Here is a 24512-nt window from a genome sequence, read left to right on the forward strand (position 1 = left end):
AGTAGGTACTGACATAGTGGCACTTGAGAACTGGCGCTTTGGCATTGTTGAGCGCAGAAAGTCTATTACTCCCCCTAAAATCCCACCCACTACCTGATAGACACCTGACCCACAAAACGTGCTCAGTTAACCAAATGAATGATTGTGACAACAACCACTCACCTCACCAGCTACAGAATTTTAGTCATTTTTTAAAAAAAGATTTTATTTACTTATTTGAGAGAGAGAGAGAGTGTACAGGGGGAGGAGCAGAGGGAGAGAGAGAAGCAGACTTTGCGCTAAGCACAGAGCCCGATGAGGGGCTCGATCTCATGACCCCGAGATCATGCCCTGAGCCCAAACCAAGAGTCAGATGCTTAACTGACTGAACCACCCAGGCGCCCCCAGAATTTTAGTCCTTTTTTTATTTCCACCAATGACCAATAAGACTATAGGACCCACCCGTGCCCCATCCCATTTGGGAATTGTTAGTGGGTGTTTGTCTTGGAGAAACTTGAGTTATTTACATTGCCGGTATGACCTTCTGGAAAAGGAAAACAAAGACAACAGCAACAAAAAAGCCAGCGTCTATTCAGTCCCTGCACTCGGAAGCCAACATTTTAAATCTTTTATCTGTGGACACATCAGTCCAGCAGTACTTGAACAAAGCCATTTGATCCTCTCGTTCTTTAAATAACTACCACGTTATTGTCTTCCTGTCCCCTGATCAACCCTGAAGTCCTTTGAAATACCCACAAATGGAATGAAGTGTGCATTTTAAGTTATCTTTTTATCCATGGGGTTTATAAGCACTGCCGGTACCTTAATCCTGACTTGGGGAATTCTATCTGAAGGAGAGGGGGCAATTTCACTCCCTGCCCCTCTGGGGAAGACTGTTTTTCCATTCACTGAACTGAGGACCAGAAAGATGAGGAATCAGTCACTCAGGGACCTTTATGGGTAGAACGGCCTGCAATACTTTTTCTCACAGGTCTCACGAAGCTCAGAGACACATCTGCCTCCTGTCCTGGAATTGAGACAGAGTGGCCATGGAAAGAGGTAAAAAGCCCTGATACGTGGCTTGAAAATTGTGAATATCCATATGGATTAAGTTCTATTACATTTACTCTTTATTATTACTACTGGTCAATGGTGGTCAGTAGTGTTTATTTTATGTCACTTGCTTAGAATGGTGTCTGGCACAAAATAAGAACTTTGTAAGTATTGGCTGGTTTCTCTCTAAATTATACAATTACCTGGTACTTTGTTCTTTTTACACTTTCCATGTTTATAATAACTTTTATTTTATTTTTCATGTTCTTCTCAAAACCATTTATGGAGAGGAAAAAAAAATATTTTCTCCATGCATTTAAAGAGAAACCTGGGACCCAGATAGATGGTCGCAGGATGTTGAACAGAAAGCAGAAACTGTTTTCTGTCTCCGGGGCCAGCACTTTCCTCAAAGAAATTCTCTTCCAAGCCTGGAAGGGTAGAGAGGAGGGCAGGTTCAATTATTAATTTTCCTACTTTTTTGAGAATGGTGTTTTCTTTAACTGATACTCGTGTCCCTAGCACGCTAGAAATAAATCATTTGGAGGCACAAAGCCTCCTTCTCAAAAGTGCTAATGCTAATCCTATGCTAATAATAATAATAGTAGTGAGAAAAATAATATTATAATCAATGCATGACAACCACAAATCTAAACATGGAAAGTGAGCTTGCTGCTGAGTCGGTGTCCCAGGTGAGCGGTCTAGCCACGTGCGTACAGCCCACGAGGCTGCCCGGGAGCAGACCCATCAGTGATGGAAGTGGTGGCGGACGCACTCCATGGGTAAAGCTGCTTCTCACAACATTTGCTTGTGTTTTGTATACAAACTTGTATCAGTTGTTCCTAAAATATTTCAGAACTCTTCAAAGGTGTCATCTAGTTTTACAAACCCCCTTTTTTTGTGGACATGATGGGAGCAGTGTGAATGTCACACATTTAAGGGACAAAAATCCTGGTGGGCTTGGGTGACGTCTCTTTCGTGACTTACTATGACTATTACTACTACTCCCATTCCCAACAACTATGATTTCAGTGGTTGTGGGGATGTAGCACTGTCTTCTGTAAAAGTGCCTTTCTGTGAGTGCTGATGTGCATTCGGTTTGCACAACAGCGTTATGCGTTAGGCGTCTCTCCTCCCGCAGCTATGGGCACCGAGGCATTGGGTTAAGTGATGTGGCTGCAGAGTGGATAAGCGAGAGAGCAAGAACTCCTAGGCTGCTCTTTCCCCCACTGGCCCATGAGGACAAACGGCCAGGACAGTGGGACGATGTGGCGCCGTGCTGGTGTCGGGAGGGGCGTGTCGTTGCAAGTGGGAGATGCACGTCTTGACAGTAGACGGACTCCTTTCTGCTGTGGGCTCTTAATCAAGTCACCTTGCTCCCTGGACTTTAGGTTCGTTCCCTAAAAAGTGAGGAGGTTTGATACACTCCCTTTCCTCCTTTCTTATCACTCTGAGGCTCAGAAAAAACACACTGAAAGTGTCAGGGGCATGCATCCTTCTTTCTCTAGCTAGTGCGCAGCAGGGATTTGGAAAAGTGGAGAAAGAATGGAAAAAAGCCAAAGTCCCTGGTGAAACTACCCTTAAAAACACTGTCTGACATCCCCCTGAAGCCCCCGAGGCATTACTTAGGAGTCCAGGTGCATCTATGTTGCAGAGAAGCATGGTTGCCAATCAGCAGGTCCTATTTGGTTGGAGTCCACAAGACACAGAATTACAGACCTGGCAGGGCATCTGGTCTAAAGTCTAGAGGAGGAACCTGAGGCTCAGAGGCCAAGAGCGTTTGCTGAGGTCACACAGTGAAGCAGACACAGAATTGGTGATCCCATCCACTGCCTTTCTAGGACATATTACCAGTGAAGGGCAGTCTTGGTCCACTTCAGAAGATTAGAATTAGGGCTCTCTTGCTTGGCCCTATCACCTGTTTCTAGCACAGGACCTACACAGGTGGGTGCTCAGGAAATAGAAGTTGAATAGCTGAATAAATGAATGAATTGATGAAAAGAATTGAATAAAAGTATGCACAATTTAGATCATTCTTCTCATTATATGGCCACAGACAGCCTACTCTTCATTCCCTGTCCCAGCCTCATCCATATAGATTCTGATGGTGAAGTGATCCAGGCAAAAGAATGTAGCTAGGTCTATACAAGTCTATTTCTGTTATTAACAACAAACTCACAAGGTCAGGGGGAAAGCCGTCATTCTCATAATATAAAGACAACCAACTTCTAGGGCAGTGGACTGGGCCAAGACAGGCCTTGGAGAAGCCTGTTCATGTGGGCAGAAATCAAGCCCAACTTTAATATATGATTTGGTTAGGAGTCTGGCCTCTGCAAAGTTGTGAAATTGGAAATCTGGTCTTTGGTTACTGTTCCTCCTAATAGTGCCAATCGGTCCTTCTATATATTTCCATCACGGTGCCTGGAAGTGCCAGGTCCCAATTTATAATTCAGCACACCCTCCATCAAAGCACAGTCCTGATGCTTTATTCTCAGCTGTTGGAGAAGATGAAGGACCTGCTATGTATGTTCCCACCGGGTCATTCATAGCTGATCAGAGTTTCCTATTTCACCTCTCTGAGGGGTATTTGCCTTTCATATTTAGGGGTTTCAGGCTCTTTTCTGACACAAAGATTTCAGAGAAATATTTTAGTGATGGGGACGGGAAAGGATTCACATTGCGTAAGCATTTCTTACCTTTCATGGCAAAGTGCCTTATATATATACACGTACACACACATGCACACAACATACACACCTAAACACAAACATTCATCTACAAATACAGGCGGAGGAATATTTCAGAGGAAACAGAAACCCCAGCCATATAGCCTAACAAATCCTGCCACGTGTCCTACTGGTCATTTCTGCCTCATTTGTGCTACAAAGATCAGGTCTCTCAGCCCCATGCTTATAAATAAAATAATTTCTTTTCCTGACAGATCTCAGACTTTAAACACTTTTAAGCTGATAATATATAGTAAAATAATTGTTTAACGAGGAATATATTTGTCACTACTAATAATTGTTATATTTAGACCATGTAAAATGACTTTTTAAAGAGGGAAATAAAAAGATGTTGTTAAGAATTTTACTGGATCAAATGGAAGTTTCGAGTTTTATTGCAAAGGAATAAAGGGCCCTGATTGGGTTTTATGGGCCTCTACTTTTAAATAGGGGCAGGAAATAGATATGAGGGACATGCAATCTGGTTGGATTCTCCCTAACTGCCCTTATGCAGCACTAAATTGGGGGTGGGCTAATATAAAGTCAGTGCCTGCCTACCCCCTCCTTCCCACTCTTCTCGGCTTGTCAGCGATGGTTTGCATGTCCCGATTGCCATGCCAACTCTATTCAAAGCCACCCATGTCCCCTGCCTGGCTAGTCTGACAACTTCTAGCCAGTTTCCACATCTACTCTTGCACCCAAACTCATTCTCCGCATTGTGGTTATATCAGAAGAAGAGCTCTTCTTCTTTTTTAGCTGAAGTATAGTTGACGCACAATGTTACATTAGTTTCAGGTGTACAACACCGTGATTCAACAAGAGCACACAGTATGCTAGGCTCGCCGCGTGTGTAGCTACCATGTCACCAGGCAAAACTACTACAGTACCATTGACTATATTCCCTGTGCTGTACGTTTCATACCTGTGACTTATTTATTCCATAATCGAAGGCTTGTATCTCCCACCTCCCTCACCCCTTTTTGCCCGTCCCCCCAACTCCCTCCTTTCTTGAAACCACAAGTGTGTGTTCTGTATTTATGAGTCTGTTTCGGCTTTCTGTTTGGTTGCTTGTTTATTCATTTGCTTTGTTTATTAGATTCTACATGTGAGTGAAATCACATGGTTATTTTCTTTCAGAGGAAGAGGACTTCTAATGCCCTTCACTGACTGCCTATGGCTCTTAGGATGAAATTCCTTGTCATTAATGTGGCAGTGAGTTGGACATGGCCAGTGATTAATTTTCCTACTTCCCCAAGAACAATTTGTCTTCCTTGGCTAATGGCCATGCCCACAGCACATGCCAGGGCAAAACCACTTTGAACTACCATTCTTCCTCTCAAAATGCTAATGGAAAAGCATATTCCACTTAGAGCTAAGGGTACAACAGGGCTAAGTATCCAAGGTCAGTGTGTGTCAAGTGAGCATTCCCAGGTGAACGTGAATTCCATCACGCAGTACTTACAACACGGGAAGGTGCCCACGGGGGTCGGGTTAGTGATGGAAGTGAAGGCAGATGCCCTTCCTGGATGCCATGCTGTTCCTCTGAAAGTACTGGTTTTGTATTTTGTACAGAAATGATCTAATTGTTTCTGGAATACTCCTGCATCCATTACAGTTGTCACTTGGTTCTGCAATAAACACATTACTATGAATAAAGTGAGGCAATCTCAAATCAAGCAAGACTTATATAGATGCCATCTATTAAACAGGAAATTTTAGTTGCCCCTTTTTGCAATAATCTTTCATGATTTATTATTGCTACCAGGGCTATTGTCTGATAGTGATTTTTAAAATGTGGGCATAGTGCTTTGTAGTTTAAAAAAGGCTTTGCGTACACTATTAACTGAATTTCAGGTTCATACAACCATACTATATGTAGGTTAGTTTGGGAGTCAACAGTTTTTTTTCTGTAAAGGTACAAACTGTGAGTATTTTGGCTTTTTGGGCCATATGGTTGATATAATAGTTATTACTCAACTTTGCCTTTGTAGTATGAAACCAGCCACAGGCAATAGGTAAATGAATGGGTATGCTAATAAAACTTTATTTACAGATACAGGCATGCTCTAGATTGGCTTATGGGCTGTATAAACTACCGAACTCTGAGTTAGAGCACGCGGGATTTATCATCCTTGCTTTTGAAGCTGCGGAGTCTGAGGCTAAAGGATTAAACAATTTTCCAAAGGCTATACAGTGAATTGGTGAAAGAACAAGGACTTGGCTCTGTGCCCACTAACTCCCAGTCTGGTCTTCCCTCTACTGAACTGTGATGGCCAACTGACACATAGAGTGTAACCCTGGGCCATGGTGCTGTGTGTCAGAAAGGGTATATCATATCACTACCAGTCTGCAGATCTGGGCCCTGGCCCTAGACTGGCTTCTATTTAGATGTCTGACCTTAACTGAATCATTTTAACTCCCTTAGCTTCAGTCAATTGATCTAAGGAAGGAGGAGACTGGTTGAGGAATCTTTCCTCTCGCTTTAAAATGCTGTGTTCTTGAGATCAGGAATGGGGAAGAAATATTTTATTGTGAAATATTCAAATTGATTAGTTATTATAAAATTTGAGATCCATATTTACACAGATAACGCTATTAGCCAGCCAACAAATATTTATTCAGTCTATTATGCTGTGAAAAGATGGAAGGAGCATATGACAGTCTTCAAATAGTTTTAGCTGTGAAGAAAAGCAATTTCTAGCACTTACAGAAAATGAGTAAACAATCAGGGCTTGAGAAACTTCTTGGTGGAGATGATAAGTTCCTCTGGATTTCTGAGGACAGACATCAGTGAGAGCAGGAGCTGTTGGAGAAACTCATGGAAATGTTGGAAGACACTCTGAATTTAGAGGATGGAAGTGGAGGCTGAGATGGGCAGGGGTGAAGACCCACGTACAGAAGTGTTCATGTGAGTCGTAGTGCGTCAGGGTTTGATTAGGCTTGATGGTGTGTGTTGGGGAAACACAGGAAGCACGGATCTTTAACCTCTTTGTTGTCAGTTGGCGTAGATCACCATTTGAAAGACATACAGCACAAAAAATTTCAACTTCACCATTTATTACAGACAGGGCTTTGCTCCCATTAGTGCATATCCAGAGCTTTGCCTGAATTTCATCCTATTTTCAGCCTGATAATGAGGCCCCTCTCATAGAGCAGCTCAACATTCATGATTATTCCCTTAGATCTCTTATCTCAAATTCCCCAGAGGAAAACTGGACATTCCTGCCCCCTGTTTGATGGTCTGATGAGGAAAGGGCTTCATTCATTCCATCCCTGGAGAAGCTGACTTAGGAAAGAGGTGGTTTCCTTCAGTCTCTTTTAGCTCATTTCCTGAAACCAAAAGGCAATTTAGAAGGGGGCACTTTGGTAATTAAAGCCAGTTCTCTTCAGTCACCAAAGGTACTTGGCTTGCAGGGTGGGTTTGGCCGGTTTATTAACCTATGTGTTTTGCTACAAGGTTCTCCAGTCTGGATGTCCTCTGATTTTCCCCACCAGGTTTCTGAGATGACCCGTGGGAGTCAGCTAGAAACATAATTGAAGCATTACACTGGGGGAGGTGTTATTATTATTCCCAACAGGGAAAAGTTTTGGAAACCTTTGTAAGGAAAATCCTGGGACATATGTGCCATGTCTATTTAATGAACACATTATATAAGAGCTAAAAGGATGTGAGGTTACCCCTGTGCTCTCCAAAGGTGATGCTAACACGCCACACTTTCTGAAGACCAATTATTATTCTAGATTTATTTTTCATATGTTATCCCATCCGATCCCGATAAATATTCTTATATTTCTATCCTCACCGTATAAATGAGGAAGGAGGCTGGCTCTCACTGAGCTTAACTTGCTCAAGTTTGCACACAGGTGATCAGCTGCATAGCATGAGTTTGAAAGATGGCAGTTCGATTCCTGGAATTTCATGATTCCTCACTAAGGTAATTCAAAAGTGTGCTGGAAACCATCATGTTCTGAAAAATACAGGTTAATGAATTTAACCCTAAGATAAGTAGACAGGCAGAGAAATATAGCCTCAAGGTCATGGATGCATGCCTGTTGCCATGGAGATAATGCCAAGAGTGTGGGGTGTATCAGAGGAGAGAGATGGGACGTATCACAGAGTTATCACTCTGAGGCTCAGGAAAGAAAGGCTGGACGGATTGTGTCCCGGCACACTCTGTCCCCTCTCCCTCTCCCTCACAGCTGTAATTTGGGCAATTGGAGGCAGCAGGAAAAAGTCAGAGCCCCAGGGAAGCCTCCTCCAATGCCACAGTCTCACCCGGCATCTGCATCCCCCAGAGGCATTTTTTGAGATTCCACCTGGGTCTCTACAGATGCATGGTTGTCAGCTGGCAGGTCACATAGGCACTGAAACCTATGACTCGTACCAGCCGTGATGTTAGCTAAGTTACTCTGTGCCTCAGTTCTCACATCTATAAAATGTGGTTAAAATGTGCCGTATGGTGAGCACTCCATCAACTCAGTTATCATTGTCATTATCATAATCACTGTCATCATGTCAAAAATACATTTCCCCTATCAATGAGGTTCAACCCAAAGGCTGAAGTCTTTGCAATAACAACTTTTTTTTTTTTTTTTTGGTTTGCTTAAGTTTTAAAGTAGAAGATAAGACTATTCCTGGATAGAAAAGGTGTCTTTTCCAAATAAAAGTCACAGAATCCTCCAAAGCCAGTGCAATGTGGCTGCTGACTCCCTGGCTTCCAGATTACTGGGAGAGCCTCTTTGCTGCTCCCTTCTCTGGGATGTCCCTATTTAGGTGATGCCGACTGAAGCAATCACATAAACCTGGCAGGGTGACAGGGCGACAGGGCTATCTGGGTACGGTATCTCATATATTTGTTGTATTAGTCTTTTGAAAAAAAAATATGTAAAAGTTCCTAAATTATTAACTTTTCCCAAAGTGATATTTGATGGCAAAAGTAATATCTGTGTGAAGTATTAAGTGAATTTTATGAAAAAAAGCTGAATAATTTGACAGTGTTAAAATTATTCTGTCAAAGTTTCCATTTCCTCAGAGCCACCTCTGTCTTGGCTTCAGCTGCACAGACTGTCATCAAGATGGTGAGGTTTATTTTAATTGCAACGTGGTGGTCAGTGTTATAGGAACTCTCGCTGCAGCACCCGCTTTTCAAAAGGGTGCAAAAATTCATGGCATCACTTACACAGGCCATTATGTGCATGATTAGGAAGAACGGTTTGCAACAACGTGATCAGAGAACAGAATCCCTGGGGTGCTGTTTAGATGCTTAAAAATACATAATAACCAGTGATTCATTTATTGGTAAGAAGACAGAATGCACCGTCTTTGCAGGGACTGGGAGTTTGACCTCTTTTGTCCAATTTTCTGCATTCCTCATCCTCATGCATTCAATAAAGAGCATGCATTATTCACTCTTTAAAGCTATTTCAAGGTCTGCGTATGGCTTTCCCATATAACCTCAGAAATTTCACACATAATTCATTAGAGACAGATAATGATCTAATGCTTGGGACCAGGAGATAGGGCCAGTCCTGACTTTTCTCCTTCAATCTACTACTTGTGCGCTGTAAGGCAGTGTGCGGGATCTGCCTTTACTTCGGCTCCCCAAATGTTCATTTGTTGTTGTTTTTAAAGATTTTATTTATTTATCTGACAGAGACAGCCAGTGAGAGAGGGAACACAAGCAGGGGGAGTGGGAGAGGAAGAAGCAGGCTTCCAGCGGAGGAGCCTGATGTGGGGCTCGATCCCAGAACGCCGGGATCACGCCCTGAGCCGAAGGCAGACGCTAAACGACTGAGCCACCCAGGCGCCCCCCCAAATGTTCATTTGTGTTCAATTTCATGTATTAAATGATTTCAAAGGGTACTTGTTTTATGCTAAGTCCTGGGGACTGTTTTCAGGATACGGAAGTTATGTCTCAGGGTACCTTACAAGAGTATTGCAGAATTAAGTGTTATATTTATGAAAATGTAGAGGACAAAATAAAATTCTGTACTATCAGATGTGAATGGAATATAATTAGATGCACCAGTGAGTGGCCAGCAGAGCCGAGCAATGGAAGAGCGCAGAGTTCAGCACCAGCTCTGGGAGGCCTCAACCCCAGCGCCAGCACTAACTAGCTGTATGGCGTTGGCAGCTATGGGAGATGTAACTAAGGACAGCAGAGCTGGTCTGCTGTTCTGGGAAGGCCTCTGCAAGGCAGTGACATTTCAGCTGAAACTTCAAGATTAAGTATGCGTTTTGCTTTTACAAATGATGCTGCATTTCTTCTTGTGTTCCAAGTCTATCTGTGGGCTCTTTCTTTATATTTACTCTCATAATTTTTACTCTCATATTTACTCTCATAATTTCACCGTGCTGTGAAAAATAGTGAAATCAATACACTTCAACTTCATCTCAAATCACCTCTTTCCTGTCCACTTCCTGATTATAGTGGATCATAAGATTTTTCTTAGTACCTACTTTTAAACATATAAGTATTTCTATGTGGTCGAGGAACAATAATTATTTATGGGTCTCTGCATTTCTTCATGTCTTGTTTCCTGAGATTAAGAGTCTCTTAGGTTTGTCTCCCTGCCTGGTTTCTTCTTGTTTCATTTTTTCCTCTCTTCCCCTATTATCCTCTGCCTTGTTTCTTTTTTTTTTTTTTTTAATGATTTTTTATTATATTATGTTAGTCACCATACAGTACATCCCCGGTTTCCAATGTAAGGCTCGATGATTCATTAGTTGTGTATAACACCCAGTGCACCATGCAATACGTGCCCTCCTTACTACCCATCACTGGTCTATCCCATTCCCCCACCCCCCTCCCCTCTGAAGTCCTCAGTTTGTTTCTCATAGTCCATAGTCTCTCATGTTTCATTCCCCCTTCTGATTACCCCCTCTTTCTTTATCCCTTTCTTCCCCTACCGATCATCCTAGTTCTTATGTTCCATAGATGAGAGAAACCATATGATAATTGTCTTTCTCTGCTTGACTTATTTCACTTAGCATTATCTCCTCCAGTGCTGTCCATGTTTTAGCAAATGTTGAGAACTCGTTCTTTCTGATAGCTGAGTAATATTCCATTGTATATATGGACCACAACTTCTTAATCCAGTCATCTGTTGAAGGGCATCTCGGCTCCTTCCACAATTTAGCTATTGTGGACATTGCTGCTATGAACATTGGGGTGCATATGGCCCTTCTCTTCACTATGTCTGTATCTTTGGGGTAAATACCCAGTAGTGCAATGGCTGGATCATAGGGTAGCTCAATTTTTAACTTTTTAAGGGACCTCCACACTGTTTTCCAGAGTGGCTGTACCAACTTGCATTCCCACCAACAATGTAGGAGGGATCCCCTTTCTCCACATCCTTTCCAACAATTGTTGTTTCTTGCCTTGTCTATTTTTGCCATTCTAACTGCTCTGCCTTGTTTCTTAAATCCACATATCAGTGAGATCATATGATAATTGTCTTTCTCTGATTGACGTATTTCGCTCAGCATAATAAATACCCTCTAGTTCCATCCACGTCATTACAAATGGAAAGATTTCTTTTTTTATGGCTGCCTAATATTCCATTGTAGATACACACCACATCTTCTTTATCCATTCATCTGTCGGTGGATATCTGGGCTCTTTCCATAGTTTGGCTATTGTGGACACTGCTGCTCTAAACTTTGGGGTGCAGTTTCCCCTCTGGATTACTACATTTGTATCTTTAGGGGTAAATACCCAGTAGTGCAATTGCTGGGTCATAGGGTAGCTCTATTTTCAACTCTCTGAGGAGCCTCCACACTGTTTTCCAGAGTGGCTGCACCAGCTTGCATTCCCACCAACAGTGTAGGAGCGTTCCCCTTTCTCCGCATCCTCACCAACATCTTTCGTTTCCTGACTTGTTAATTTTAGCCATTCTGACTGGTGTGAGGTGGTATCTCTTCGTGGTTTGGATTTGTATTTCCCTGATGCTGACTGATGTTGGGCATTTTTTCATGTATCTGTTGGCCACTTGGATGTCTTCTTTGGAGAAATGTCTGTTCATATCTTCTGCCCATTTCTTGATTGAATTATTTGTTCTTTGGGTGTTGAGTTTTAATAAGTTCTTTATAGATTCTGGATACTAGCCCTTTATCTGATAAGACATCTACACATCTTGTATTAGCTTTTGTTTGGGACAGTCATTTCAAGGATGTTTATATGACAAATAACCTTGGGCTATATAGCATCACACTCCAGGGCAGAGGGAAGATTTGTTTGCTGCATAAGGTAATAAAGATAATGTCTCCCTCTGGAGCAAATATTGGGCAGATCTGCTAATAGACCGCTGATAAAGATTGAGGTTTCCTAAATTCTGGGCTTCTCAGCTATGAGGCAGAGCCACTGCATGCACCGTATCATCACTCCAGGCTGCTCTGTGTTGTCCCTGTGGGACCTGGGGCGTAAGAGGAACTGATGTGAGCTTGAAGCTCATGCTGCTTTGCCTTGGACCCAGGGGGGTTTTCTGTAAGCATCCATGAAACTTTGGCAGAATGACTTGTTAGCATGCAAAAAATGTAAATCTGGGCTCTTCATAGATTTTGACATACGCTTTTTTTTTTTTTAAAGATTTTATTTATTTATTTGACAGAGACAGCCAGCGAGAGAGGGAACACAGCAGGGGGAGTGGGAGAGGAAGAAGCAGGCTCATAGCAGAGGAGCCCGATGTGGGGCTCGATCCCATAACGCTGGGATCACGCCCTGAGCCGAAGGCAGACACTTTAACAACTGCGCTACCCAGGCGCCCCTTGACGTACACTTCTATTACCATTTACCAGCTGTGAAGATGCTTACACCATGTTCCATTTTTTCTCCTCCTCCCTACTCCAACTTTGTTCTATTATTTCCCTTTTGTCAGAGCTTATGAAATATTTATATTTTGTTCTGTAACTAAAATCCCCATATTTATTTTGTTTTTTCTCCTTCACTTAATTAGACTAAATTTAGAATAATTTCTCTATTCATCTCTTAATTGGTTGAAATTTGCCCTTGAGAATCTTCTAGAAAGTCACCTTCTAATCTTATAGAAAGACTCATTGGGATTATATTTCCAGGTTTCTTGCATGCTTGAGGACGTTTGTTGACTTCTTACTAGAATGGTAATTTGGCTGTGAATAAATTTTGGGTTGTATTCTTTTTTTCCTCAAACACTTTTAGGAATTAAGTAACTTAAGTGTCTATTGACAGAGGAATGGTTAAAGAAAATGTGTATACCTACTATGGAATATTATTCAGCCATAAAAAGAAGGAAATCCTGCCATTCGAGACATCATGGATGGACCTTGAGGGTATTATGCTAACTGAAATAAATCAGGCAGAGAAAGACAAGTACTGTATGATCTCACTTTGAGATGCAGAATCTTAAAAAAACATAACAGAAGAAACATAACACGTGGGTGGTTGTTAGGGGTGGGGGCAGGGGTGGGGGAAATGAGTGAAGGTGAAGGTGAAATTCTCACCATACAGAAAAAAACTGTGACTATTTGAGGTGACGGATGTATTAACTAACCCTATTGTGGTTATCATTTTGCACTCTACACAACTATCAAATCGTTATGTTGTGTGCCTTAAAAATACACAATGTCATATGTCAATTATAGCTCAATAAAACTGGGTAAAAGAAGGTGGGGGGAGAAGATTTGAACAGACACTTCACCAAAGAGGATATATTGATATAAAATAAGGATATGAAAATTTGCTCAACATCACTATCACTAGGGAAATGTAAATTAAAACCCCAATGAGAGATCTATTAGAATTGCTAAAATAAAAAACATTGACTAGGGGCCCTTGGAAACTCAGTTGGTTAAGCATCTGACCCTTGATTTTGGCTCAGGTCATGATATCAGGGTCGTGAGATGGAGACATGCGTTGGGCTCCTTGCTGGGTGTGGAGACCGCCTGCTTGAGCTTCTCTCTCTCTCTCTCCCTCTGCCCCTGCCCTGCCCCGCCCCAAAAAAACCTTAAAAAATATATTGACTATACTAAGTGTTGCTGATGATGTGGGGGAATGGGAAGTCTCAGGCACTGGTGTTAATAAACACAAACTTCAGAAAGTGGTTTGGCAGTTCCTTAAAAATCTAAACAAACATGTATCACAGGATCCATGCCTTTCCTAGGTTTGAAAACATTAACCACACAATGACTGTATACAAGCAATTTTATTCGTAATAGCCCCAAACTGAAACAATCTAAACGTCCATCAGCAGATGAATGGATACACAAACTTTGTTATAGCCATGCAATGGAATACTTAGAATAAAAAGGAATGAACTTTTTTTTTAAAGATTTTATTTATTTATTTGACAGAGAGAGAGACAGCCAGCAAGAGAGGGAACACAAGCAGGGGGAGTGGGAGACGAAGAAGTAGGCCTCCCAGCAGAGGAGCCCAATGCGGGGCTTGATCCCAAGACCCTGGGATCACATCCTGAGCCGAAGGCAGACCCTTAATGACTGAGCCACCCAGGCGCCCCAGGAATAAACTATTGATACACACTAAAACAGGAATGAACCTCAAAATAATTACACTAATGATGAGGTTGTGGAACGTAGGTGAGGTTCAGTGGGGTGGAGTCCGTAGCCGAGGACCAAGAAAGAATTCTTGAGACGTCTTTGGTGCAAAATGGTGCAAAATGGTAGACAGGACCCGTGGGCAGAAAGAGCTGCTGCCCCGGGTTGTGAGGGGTGGCTGATTATATACTATGGGGTTGGGGGAGGTAAGGAAAAAGGGAGGTTTCAAGAGAGTACTTTCATAGGTTAAAGAAGACTCACAGGATACCAGAGGCTTTGCTATTGTCAAGTTAAGGTTGTTGACCCCTCTAGTAAGGCATTCACATGAAGATAGTTGGGAACTTTCTGGAGGCTGCAGATTATAAGGACATTTAATTGTATCTACATTCCCTTCTGGAAGCTAGGTTATTGATAGAAATGCTTTGTTCTTAATGATGGCTAAAACATTTGTAAGCTGAGGGAGACTCTAGTCTTGCAGAATGTGGTTTCTATAGGTTAACTATTTCTTTTTCCTTTAGGGCAGCCAGGAGTGCCTGAGAAATGTCACGTACATCCCATGGTGGGGGCGGGGGTTGAGGGGTGTCAGTTTCTGCTTTGTCCTCAGCTTGCCTTCTGTTTCCTAATCACTAAGGGAAAGAGGTCAGACAAAAAGAGTATGTTCTTTATAATTCCATTTAGATGAAATTCTGGAAAATGCAAACTAATCTATAGTAATAAGAAGGAGATAAGTGGTTACCTGGGGGTGGGGAATGGAAAAGAAGGGGCAGGAGGGAGGAATGAAAAGGCGGCACTGGGAAGTCTTTGGATATGCTCATTGTCTTGATTGTGTTGAGGGTTTCATGGGTATGTACATATGTCAAGTGTTCTCAAATTCTATACCTTAGATATGTATAGTATATTTTATATTAATCGTACCTCAGTACTGCTGTTAATAAAAGTACAAGGTTGGAGATGGGGGAGGTGGTGGTCACAAAATATTCTCCATTCCAGCTTTACCAGTAACAAAGTTGGCACAGAAGTCAATTTCATGTTTACTTGGCTTTTGTTTTTGAATTTCTGTTATCAGTTCGCTAGAGCTGGGAGGAGAAGATGATGTGATTCGTGCAGCTAACACTTTAAGAAGGTTTACTGAATCTTTCATTCTCACAATGATTGTGGCACAAGCTGTCTCTTCTATTCTTGAAATAGCATGGACTGTGTCTTTTTTTTTTTTTAAGATTTTATTTATTTGAGAGAGAGAGAGAGAGGGCAAGCATGGGGGGCGGGGCAGCAGGGGGAGGAGTGGGAGAGGGAGAAACAGGCTCCCTGCTCAGCAGGGAGCCCGGACGCAGGGCTCCATCCCAGGCCCCTGGGATCATGACCTGAGCAGAAGGCAGATGCTTAACAGACTGAACCACCCATGCGCCCAAGGATGGACTCTGTCTTAAAACTCTCTATCTCTAGTTACATACCACAGTTCAGGCAATTTCTGGGTAGGAAGGCGATGAGGATGATTAGTGTTAATTCTGGAGAGGGGGAGTCATATCACTTAGCCCAACTTCCTCATTTTCCGTATAGATTGGAAACTCAGAAAAACTTATTTTACCTATTTGATCCTGAGGCACACAGTTCATTTATTTGTAGCCACATGTAGGAAAAATCTCAGATACTTGATTTCTAGTCTAGTCTCTGGCACATTTGTTCTCATGGGTTAGATGCACTGGTGTTTAAAAATCTGTCTCTAACATTTTAAGTTAGCTTTGTGATGCTAATCACCATTATAATTTTTATTTTGGAGATTAATCAACTGAAGTTCAGGGCAGTTGGATGATTCGAACAATTCACGAGATTGCCGTAATGATCCAATGAGATCATCTTGCAGAGCCCTGAGCACAATGCATGGGATACGGGACCTTTGATAAATGGGGACAACCATCAATATTATGATTATTACTTTATTCTTACTACTACTAAGACATCAGCTTCCCCTCTTCGGTCTCTTCAACACCCATTAAAAACCTGCCTTTAAAGTTGCTTTGTATTTCCTTCCCAAGCACACTTGGGACATCTTTTCTCAGCCTGATTTCCACGTCGGAGCCACATTTCCTTCCTTTATGAAATTCCTCCCATTTGTGTCTGCAGTCTTAGCTCCTTACTGCAGGTGCTTCTGCACTGCCTGGGGGGCTTGTGAGTTTTGCTCATTAGATGCTAAATTACTGTCACCAAGAAGTAACAAACGGCAGTTGGCAACCTTTTACTGCCATAAAGCTCATACAATAAAACAACACGGAGCTCTAGAGAAGCAAGTTTTGTGGGATCATAAGGAATATATGTCTGCTTCAGGCCGTTTATCCACGTGGCAGGATTCAGTGAATTAATGTTCAAGGAGGTAGACAGCTTCAGTTAATGAAGTGAAGTATTTAGGAACACAGATCTGTCACCATTGGTTGTCATGTAAAACAGTGGATCTTACTTGTGAATGCGACCGCATTAACAGAAACGTTTGCTCATATGGAAACATTACCCAGAGTAGCAATTTTGTTAATAAAGATACAGGTTGTCAAATGTTTTCTTCTCATTCTTGGAACTCTTCCAAGCAGCTTCCTGACTGGGGGCCATGGCCTCCTCTGGGACTGATTCCCTGGGGTGCATTGACAGTATATTTGCATGCATTTCAGAGCCAGGGTGGATGCTCTGAGCTGAGCCCTAGGGCTCTCTCTGCGACACTTTGAGGTCTGAGGTCATGTGTTTTTTTGTGAAGCGGGGAACGTAGAAGTAGAAATCCTAGAATGCCAGAGTCAAAGCAAAGCTGTGCATCGCAGTAGGAAAATTACCCAGTAAGCACCCTGCATCTTCCCCTGCTCTTCATGGCTAAACATCTCTGGGGTTTTCTTATAATCTCACCGTCCTTCACTGGTCTTCCATCCGCCATTTGGCTATGGTCCCTTTCCTGCCCTCCAATTGCTCGCACTGCCGTGATCAGTGGTCTTTATGTTACAAAACGAGGAATAGTTTCCAGTCCCCTTACTTGACCAACCCATCAGCAGAATTTTCCACTAGTTCTGCTGTTGGCTCCATGTTACCGTGGCTCCACACTACCCAAGTTTTCCTTTTATCTCTCTTGCTACTCTTTTTTGGGGACTCCTTTCCAGGTTCAATTTCCTCTAGCCTTAGAAATTAAGTGCTGGCTGTCTTTTGAGGGTGAGCCCTAAGCTCTGCTTTTTTTCTCACACTTCACACACTTGCTCCGAGAGAGCTCACCGCGCCCACGGCTTTCGCTACCTCTGTGTGCCGGTGACTCATGCACCTCCCCTCTGAGCTGTGGACTCCCTTCACCTGCTGTCCCACTGATATCTCCCCACAATGTCTCAAAGACATTGCAAACTCAAAAGGTCCAGGTCCAAATGCTCAATCGTTCCCCTCCAACATGGGCCTCTTTGGCTCCACCATCCAGTCTGTATCTGATGAATTGGGGGCTCAGAAAAGTCCTGTAGCAGCTTTCTCTTTTTGCCGTCCATGTCCAGGCATAAGCCTGTCTTGTCTATTTTATCTCATAACTACTGCTCAAATCTTTCAACCTCTATTTCCAGCCCCTGACGCAGAACCTGGCATATAGAGGCACTTAGTAAATATTTGATGAATCAATAAATCTCCACCAATGGTTTCCCAGCCCAGGCTGCGATGGTCTCTGGCCAGGACAGCTGCCAGAGCCTCTTAATTTGGGCCTCACCAATCTACATTCCCCCAAACTGAACAATGGTCTCTATTACAAGCAGAGGGATCTATCCAAAAAAAGCATCCAATCATGTCATTTCCTTTCCCCAGCTTAAAACATGTTAGTGGTTTCTCATTGCTCCTAGATAAAATAAAAATCTGCAATATGAGTTGTAAGGGCCTGTGTAGCTTTTCTACGGCCTGCCTCTCCAGCCTCATCTCACACCACACTCCGCCTGTCTTTGCTTCACACACACCAATGGCAAAAACCACACCACTCTGCCTTATGCTTCCCACTTGCCACGGGAACTTCTCCCTGATCCACTTTTCTCTCCCTTTGCCAATCACCACCTAGCTAACTGGTACTCGTCCTCCAGATGCCAGCTCTCATGTCACTTAGGCCCTCGTGGCCAGCCATCTCAATCCCTCATGACGCTATATACCTCTGAAAGTAATAATGTTATTTTCAATAAAATTTAATAACTTATGTATAATAAATTTTAATAAAATATGTGTAATTGCTTGATGGATATTTGTCTGCTCTCAGAGTGTAAGCCCCACCATGGTGGGAATAGTATCTGGCTCTCTTCTTTGTTGTATTCTTGGGACGCAGCACAGCTCGTGCTCAATACTATTTGTTAGATACATTGAACAACTAACTGTACGCTAGGAGGCCAGGTCTGGGTCCTGGCTCTGCTTTGGATGACTACACGGCCTTAGAGATAAAGGATTTGCTTGGATCAAAGAAAATCTCTGCTTCATTATTGAAATTTATCTGTACAAAGCAAAAACGCTGGTCACGGGGGGATCCGATCCATTCATTGATCAGTCCTTTCAACGAAGGTCTCAGTTTTAGAAGCTTGAAGCTTGGGTCCAGGAAATTAGCAACACTCAATGGCCTCAGTCTAACTTCTGAAATTCCCTCCATCAGCAGTGGTAAATGCTATCGGGGGCAGATTTTACCTGACCGAGGTTTGTATTAGGAAGATACTCAGATGGGGGCAGCAGCTTGCATTCTTCTGGGGTTGCAGAGAGATGGAAAGTGCACAGCTGGTCCACTCTGGGTTGCCCAGAGCTTGTCCTGGTTGCTCTATGGATTGAAGCACCGCTGGAATCTGCTACCTCTTTCTTTTGAATCCTCAATTTTTGCAGCACTTACTTCCAGACCCAGTGGGCCCATAATTTATTATAATTGAGGGCTGCTACAATTACAATGAATTTTCACATGCTTTGTCACACTTTACCTTCATGATAACTCTGATTTATAGGCATTGATTTTATTCTCATTTTTCATATTAGAAACAAATTAGAGAAGGCAAGTGGCCTGTATTCTGTAACCCTTCTGGTAAGCTTGGTTTCAAACTCAGCATTTCTTACTTCAAAGCTAGTGATTTTTCTATTACATTCTTAAAATTACTTGTCCTGTGTTTCCCTGTTGTTATGGATTGAATTGTGCCTGTCCAAAATTCACAGGCCGAAGCCCTAACCAGTAATGTGACTGTATTTGGAGATAGGGTCTTTCAGGAGGTAATTAAGGTTAAATGAGTTCATAAGGGTAGGGTACTAATCCAGTAGGACTGGTACCCTTATAAGAGGACGAAACACCAGAAATCTGTCTCCTTCCTTCCCCATGCAAGCTCAGGGAATAGGCCATGTGAGGGCACAGGGAGAAGGTGGCTGTCGCCAAGCCAGGAAGAAGTCTCACCAGATACAGTTGGCACCTGGATCTTGGACTTCCGGCTTCCAAAGTGTGAGAAATAAATGTCTGTTGTTTAAGTCATGCAGACTGTGGTGTTTTGCTCTGGCAGCTGAAGCTGGCCAGGACACAGGGCAGGTCGGATCTCTGCACAAGGGGGTTGGATGGCTGTAAAGCTGGTGACGATGCAAGTGGACCCAAAGACTGCACGTTGAAGGAGAGATAATCCCAGATAGAGGCTCCAGGGATTGTAGAACAAGGAATCGCCTCTCATTCCAGGGCAGAGATGGTTTTATTCACTGCTGGGTTTTATTCTCTGGGCCCGTGGAAGTCAGCTGACTCCAACGATGTAGCGGACGTGTCCAGACCACCCAGGCTCCTTGCATTCTGTGTCCCCTGCGATCCAGCCCATGGTGGTCTAAATAAAATATGACACACAAATTGGAGAGAATCCTAATAAAGCAGTAAAGCTAAACTCTGCTATTTTAAAACATAGTATTAACTGAACCCAAACTTTCTTTGGAAACCCATAGAAAGATCTGTTGACTCTTTATCCACATTCACAGAGAGAAGCTGGACTCTCAGACGCACACGTTGAAGCTTCTATAAGCAGTAGCAGGCCAGGCTGTGAGAGTCTCCCTCATCCCTGACCTCCTCCTTCACACTGGCTCTGTTAGCAGGAGCATGCTGTCTTTCCAGAGAAAGCAGCACTGTCTTGGATGGACAACGTCTTCCATCATTTTCAGGGAATGGCAGCCACAGAAAGAAAATACATCTCAAGAAGCCTCAGAAATTACACTTGGGTGGGGGGGCAGAAGTTCTTTCGTGGCCTTAAGGCTGTTTCTGATTGTATTTGCCATGTTCACTAATTTCACCTCTGTCAAGAGCCGTTACAGGTGAAACAGAAGCTGTAAAAAATTGGCTTCTAGGGCAGTAATTGGAAAGCACCTTTCTGGGGCCACACATCAGCCTCATACCACAGAGGCTTGTGGATAAAACAGTGATTGGCTGGCTCGGTTGGTTGAGCGCCCGACTTTTGGTTTCAGCTCAGGTCTTGATTTCAGGGTCCTGGGACGTAGCCCCACATCAGGCTCTGTGCTCAGGGGGGGCTGCCTGAGATTCCCTCTCCCTCTGCCCTTCTCCCACACTCGTGCACGCTCGCTCTCTGTCAGATAAATAAATCTTAAAAAAAATAGTGCTTACACATCCATGAGAATTCCCTTCAAGAGACCCCACTGGGCCAGAGGTGACACTATGACCCCCCCCCCCCCCAATTCTCTAGCCTTACACCAGAGAAAGCAGCAACATTCCTGTAGTCATGGGTGCTAAGGCTTAAAAAAAAAACAACCCACACTTTATAGGGACCCCTGGGTGGCTCAGTTGGTTAAGCATCTGCCTTTGGCTCAGGTCATGATCCCAGGGTCTTGGGATCAAGTCCCGCATTGGGCTTCTTGCTCAGTGGGGAGTCTGCTTCTCCCTCTGCCTGCTGCTCCCCCTGCTTGTGCACGCGCTCTCTCTCTCTAACAAATAAATAAATAAAATCTTAAAAAAATACAATTTATATTTTAGAATAGTTTACACTTAGAGAAAAATTGCAAAAATAATGCAGAGACTTTCCATATACCTCACACCCAGTTTCCCCCATTAATAGCGTCTTACATGAGTATGGTGCATTTGTTGCAGTTAATGAACCCATATTGATACTATTATTAAATAAATGCCATACTTCATTCAGGCTTTCTTCTTCTTCTTCCTCCTTCTCCTTCTCCTCCTCCTCCTCCTCCTCCTCCTCCTCTTCTTCTTCTTCTTCTTCTTCTTCTTCTTCTTCTTCTTCTTCTTCTTCTTCACCTAACGTCCTTCTTTTTCTGTTTCAAGATCCCACTGAAGATACTACATTACACTTAGCTCTCATGTCTCCATAGGCTCCTATTGGCCGGGCAGTTTCTCAGACTTAACATGTTGTTGGTAACCTTGGTAGTTTTGAAGAGTATTGGTCAGGAATTTTATAGAATGACCTCAGTTGGGATTTATCTGGTGTTTTACGATTTTCCAGTTTTCTCCCATGATGTCACTCTTTCCCCCTCTCCCCACCACACTCTTCGGAAGGGAGTCACTTGGCACAGCCTGCCCTTAGCTGGTGAGGAGCTTGTTCAACCTGATGAGGTTGGACGGCTTAGTTTTTATGAGCTGAATTCCACTTTAATCCAGGACAGGTCTCTATTTGAGAGAAGCCAGAAGTGAATCCCCTGGAAACTCAGAAATGCCCCTTATTCTGTGAATAGCCATGGGTCTCAGAAAAGTGTTGAATGACTATCAGCGTACGCTTAGACTTGTATTTTGGAGTGGGAGTGTTCACGGTTCTCCTTCACAATAGTGCAACAGTTCTGCTGCTTCTTATGCGTGAAATTCCAAGTGTGAGTGTTCGTTTTGCTTTAGGGTCAGCATGCTTTTTTTTTTCTTCTAGCTGGAATTCAGTCTTTATGTTGGCATTTTCTTGTTTGTTTGCCAAATCATTTCTAAGTTATTGTGCTTATGCTTAAAATCTAAATATATATGTAGCGCATACTTCAACATAAAAAGTATTTTAGTTTCTTTCTCTTTTTTAAAAAAAATATTTGAGATGTTGCTGCCATGCAAACAGGATTTGTACTATAACGAGCCAATTTTTGTAGCTACTGTGAGGGGAAATGAAGGGCGCATTATAAAAAAACCTCAAGTTGTCTTAGTAATCTCACAAAATCTGTTTTGTTCTGTTCCCATATTCAACTCATCCAACGTCGGAGTCTTCCCTTTCCTTTATTTTAAAGAATATTTCAATGGAGTCATTTGTCAACACAGGCTGAGCAAAGTGAAAAATACTGCCTGTTCTGCAAAAAGTCATAAATGGGTCGGTAAGTTATTTGCTATAAAGACACAGTAAATCTGCTGCCCCACAAAATAGCTCTCTCTGCAAGAGAGAGTCAAGCTGTGGCCTGGGAGTAGGGTGTAGATGCATGCCGGGTAACCCGCCTTCCTTCTCCGCAAAGTGGGTCCCATCATCTCTTGGCATGGCAAGAGCCTTTTTTTTTCTGTTCTATTTGGGGAACAGGTGGTTATTGCTTGTGAGTTTTCCTGACTCCCTAGCCCAGGTAAAATCGTCCTTTTACAAGCTCGCATAGTACCTTACATCTCCTTATCATATTACACTTAACAATTGTGAATATATAGTCAATACTGTGAATGTTCGGTGATTGCTAGCTCCTCTACTGGGCTGTTAAAGCTCCTGAGAGCAGGGACCACGTGTTCACAGTTCACAGGATAGCAGTGATTTATGGCTCATTCCATCTTGAATGCTCTGTACCTGCAATATTCAATTCTGCAGCCACCAGCCCCATGTGGGTATCTAAATTAAAATTACGTAAAATTAAATAAGATGAATAATTCAGTTCCTCAGGTAGTTGGTGGTTACTTTATCACAGGTACAGTTATAAAATGTTGCCATCACTGTGGAAAGTTCTGGTCAGTGGAGTTCTCTGTCTTGTTTGACAGATCCTGGTGGTGGCAGGTCCTTAAGGATAGGATGGGTTCTAGACTTCTGTATTTACCTCATTGTCCTTGTCTGGAACACAAGGAACGATGAGGAGATGAGCTGAAAGATTTATCTGATCTTGAAAGTCTTTGCAAAATACCCACAGGGCAATGCCCTCTGTATTACTATACTGAAGGCGAGACCCGGGGGTTAAGCACAGGTGTGTTGGACCTGGATAGCCTGGGTTTGAATGTTCTATCACTTACTCCTCTGAGCTTCCATTTCCTTATCCATAAAATAAGGATAATAATAATGGCAATGGTGAGGTATTAAATGTAGTGCTGCTTAGAACTCACTCAGCAGGTGCCTGGCACACAGTAAGTGCTTACTTGTTTCGGCTCTTGGTATTAATATTATCACTCCTTTGTTATCTACCTTAAAAGCCCCATTCATATTTCAAGAATCAGACCATTTATCTTAAAAAATATTTTCTGACTTGCCTTCCCCATCCCACTCCATCTTTTATCCTGCACTGTGCTCCCTCCATAACCGGGAAAACTTTTATTTTAGCTCTTACTTCATTACAGTCTTTTCTTTCCCTTCCGAAGACTATGAACATCTCGAGGACAGGTGCTGCGCCTTATCTTTGAATCTGCAGAGCCAGTGTCTTGTCCACTGCTGGCTTTCAGTGCTCGTGAGCTCCTCCTGGGAGGTTTCAGTATGTCAGGGTGCAGCCTTAGCAGGGATGAAGACGCATATCCATAGATCGCCAGGACGTTGTTATTTCTTGGCTACGTGGATGCAGGTTGTCGGTTTCTAGGCGAGGATTTGAAACGTGTATCTTGCCAGCTGAGCACTCACTGGCATGAGAGCTGGTGCTGTGGTCCGAATGCTTGTGTCACTCCCCTGTTCACCAAATCCGTATGTTGAACTCCTAATCGCCAAGGTGATAGTATTTAAGAGGTGGGACTTTGGGGAAGTAATTAAGTAATAGAGTAGAGCTCTTATGAATGAGATTAGTGCTCTTATAAAAGACACTTCCAGCGATATCCCTCACCCCTTCTGCCAGGTGAGGATACAATGAAAAGGTGACATCCATGATCCAGCATGTGAATGCTCAGCCGACTGAATCTACTGACCCCATGACCTTGGAATTCCCAGCCTCCAGAATGGTGAGAAATACATTTTTGTTGTTTATAAACTACCCAGTTTATATTATCTTGTTACAGAAGCCTGAACATACTGAGACATCTGGTAACACTGATCCAAACAATGGTGACATAGCCAGACCCCAAATCACACCAACAAGAGGGTGACTTGATTCTAGCTGCT

Source organism: Ursus arctos, unplaced genomic scaffold (genome assembly GCF_023065955.2).
Source record: "Ursus arctos isolate Adak ecotype North America unplaced genomic scaffold, UrsArc2.0 scaffold_7, whole genome shotgun sequence".
NCBI classification, from domain to species: Eukaryota; Metazoa; Chordata; class Mammalia; order Carnivora; family Ursidae; genus Ursus; species Ursus arctos.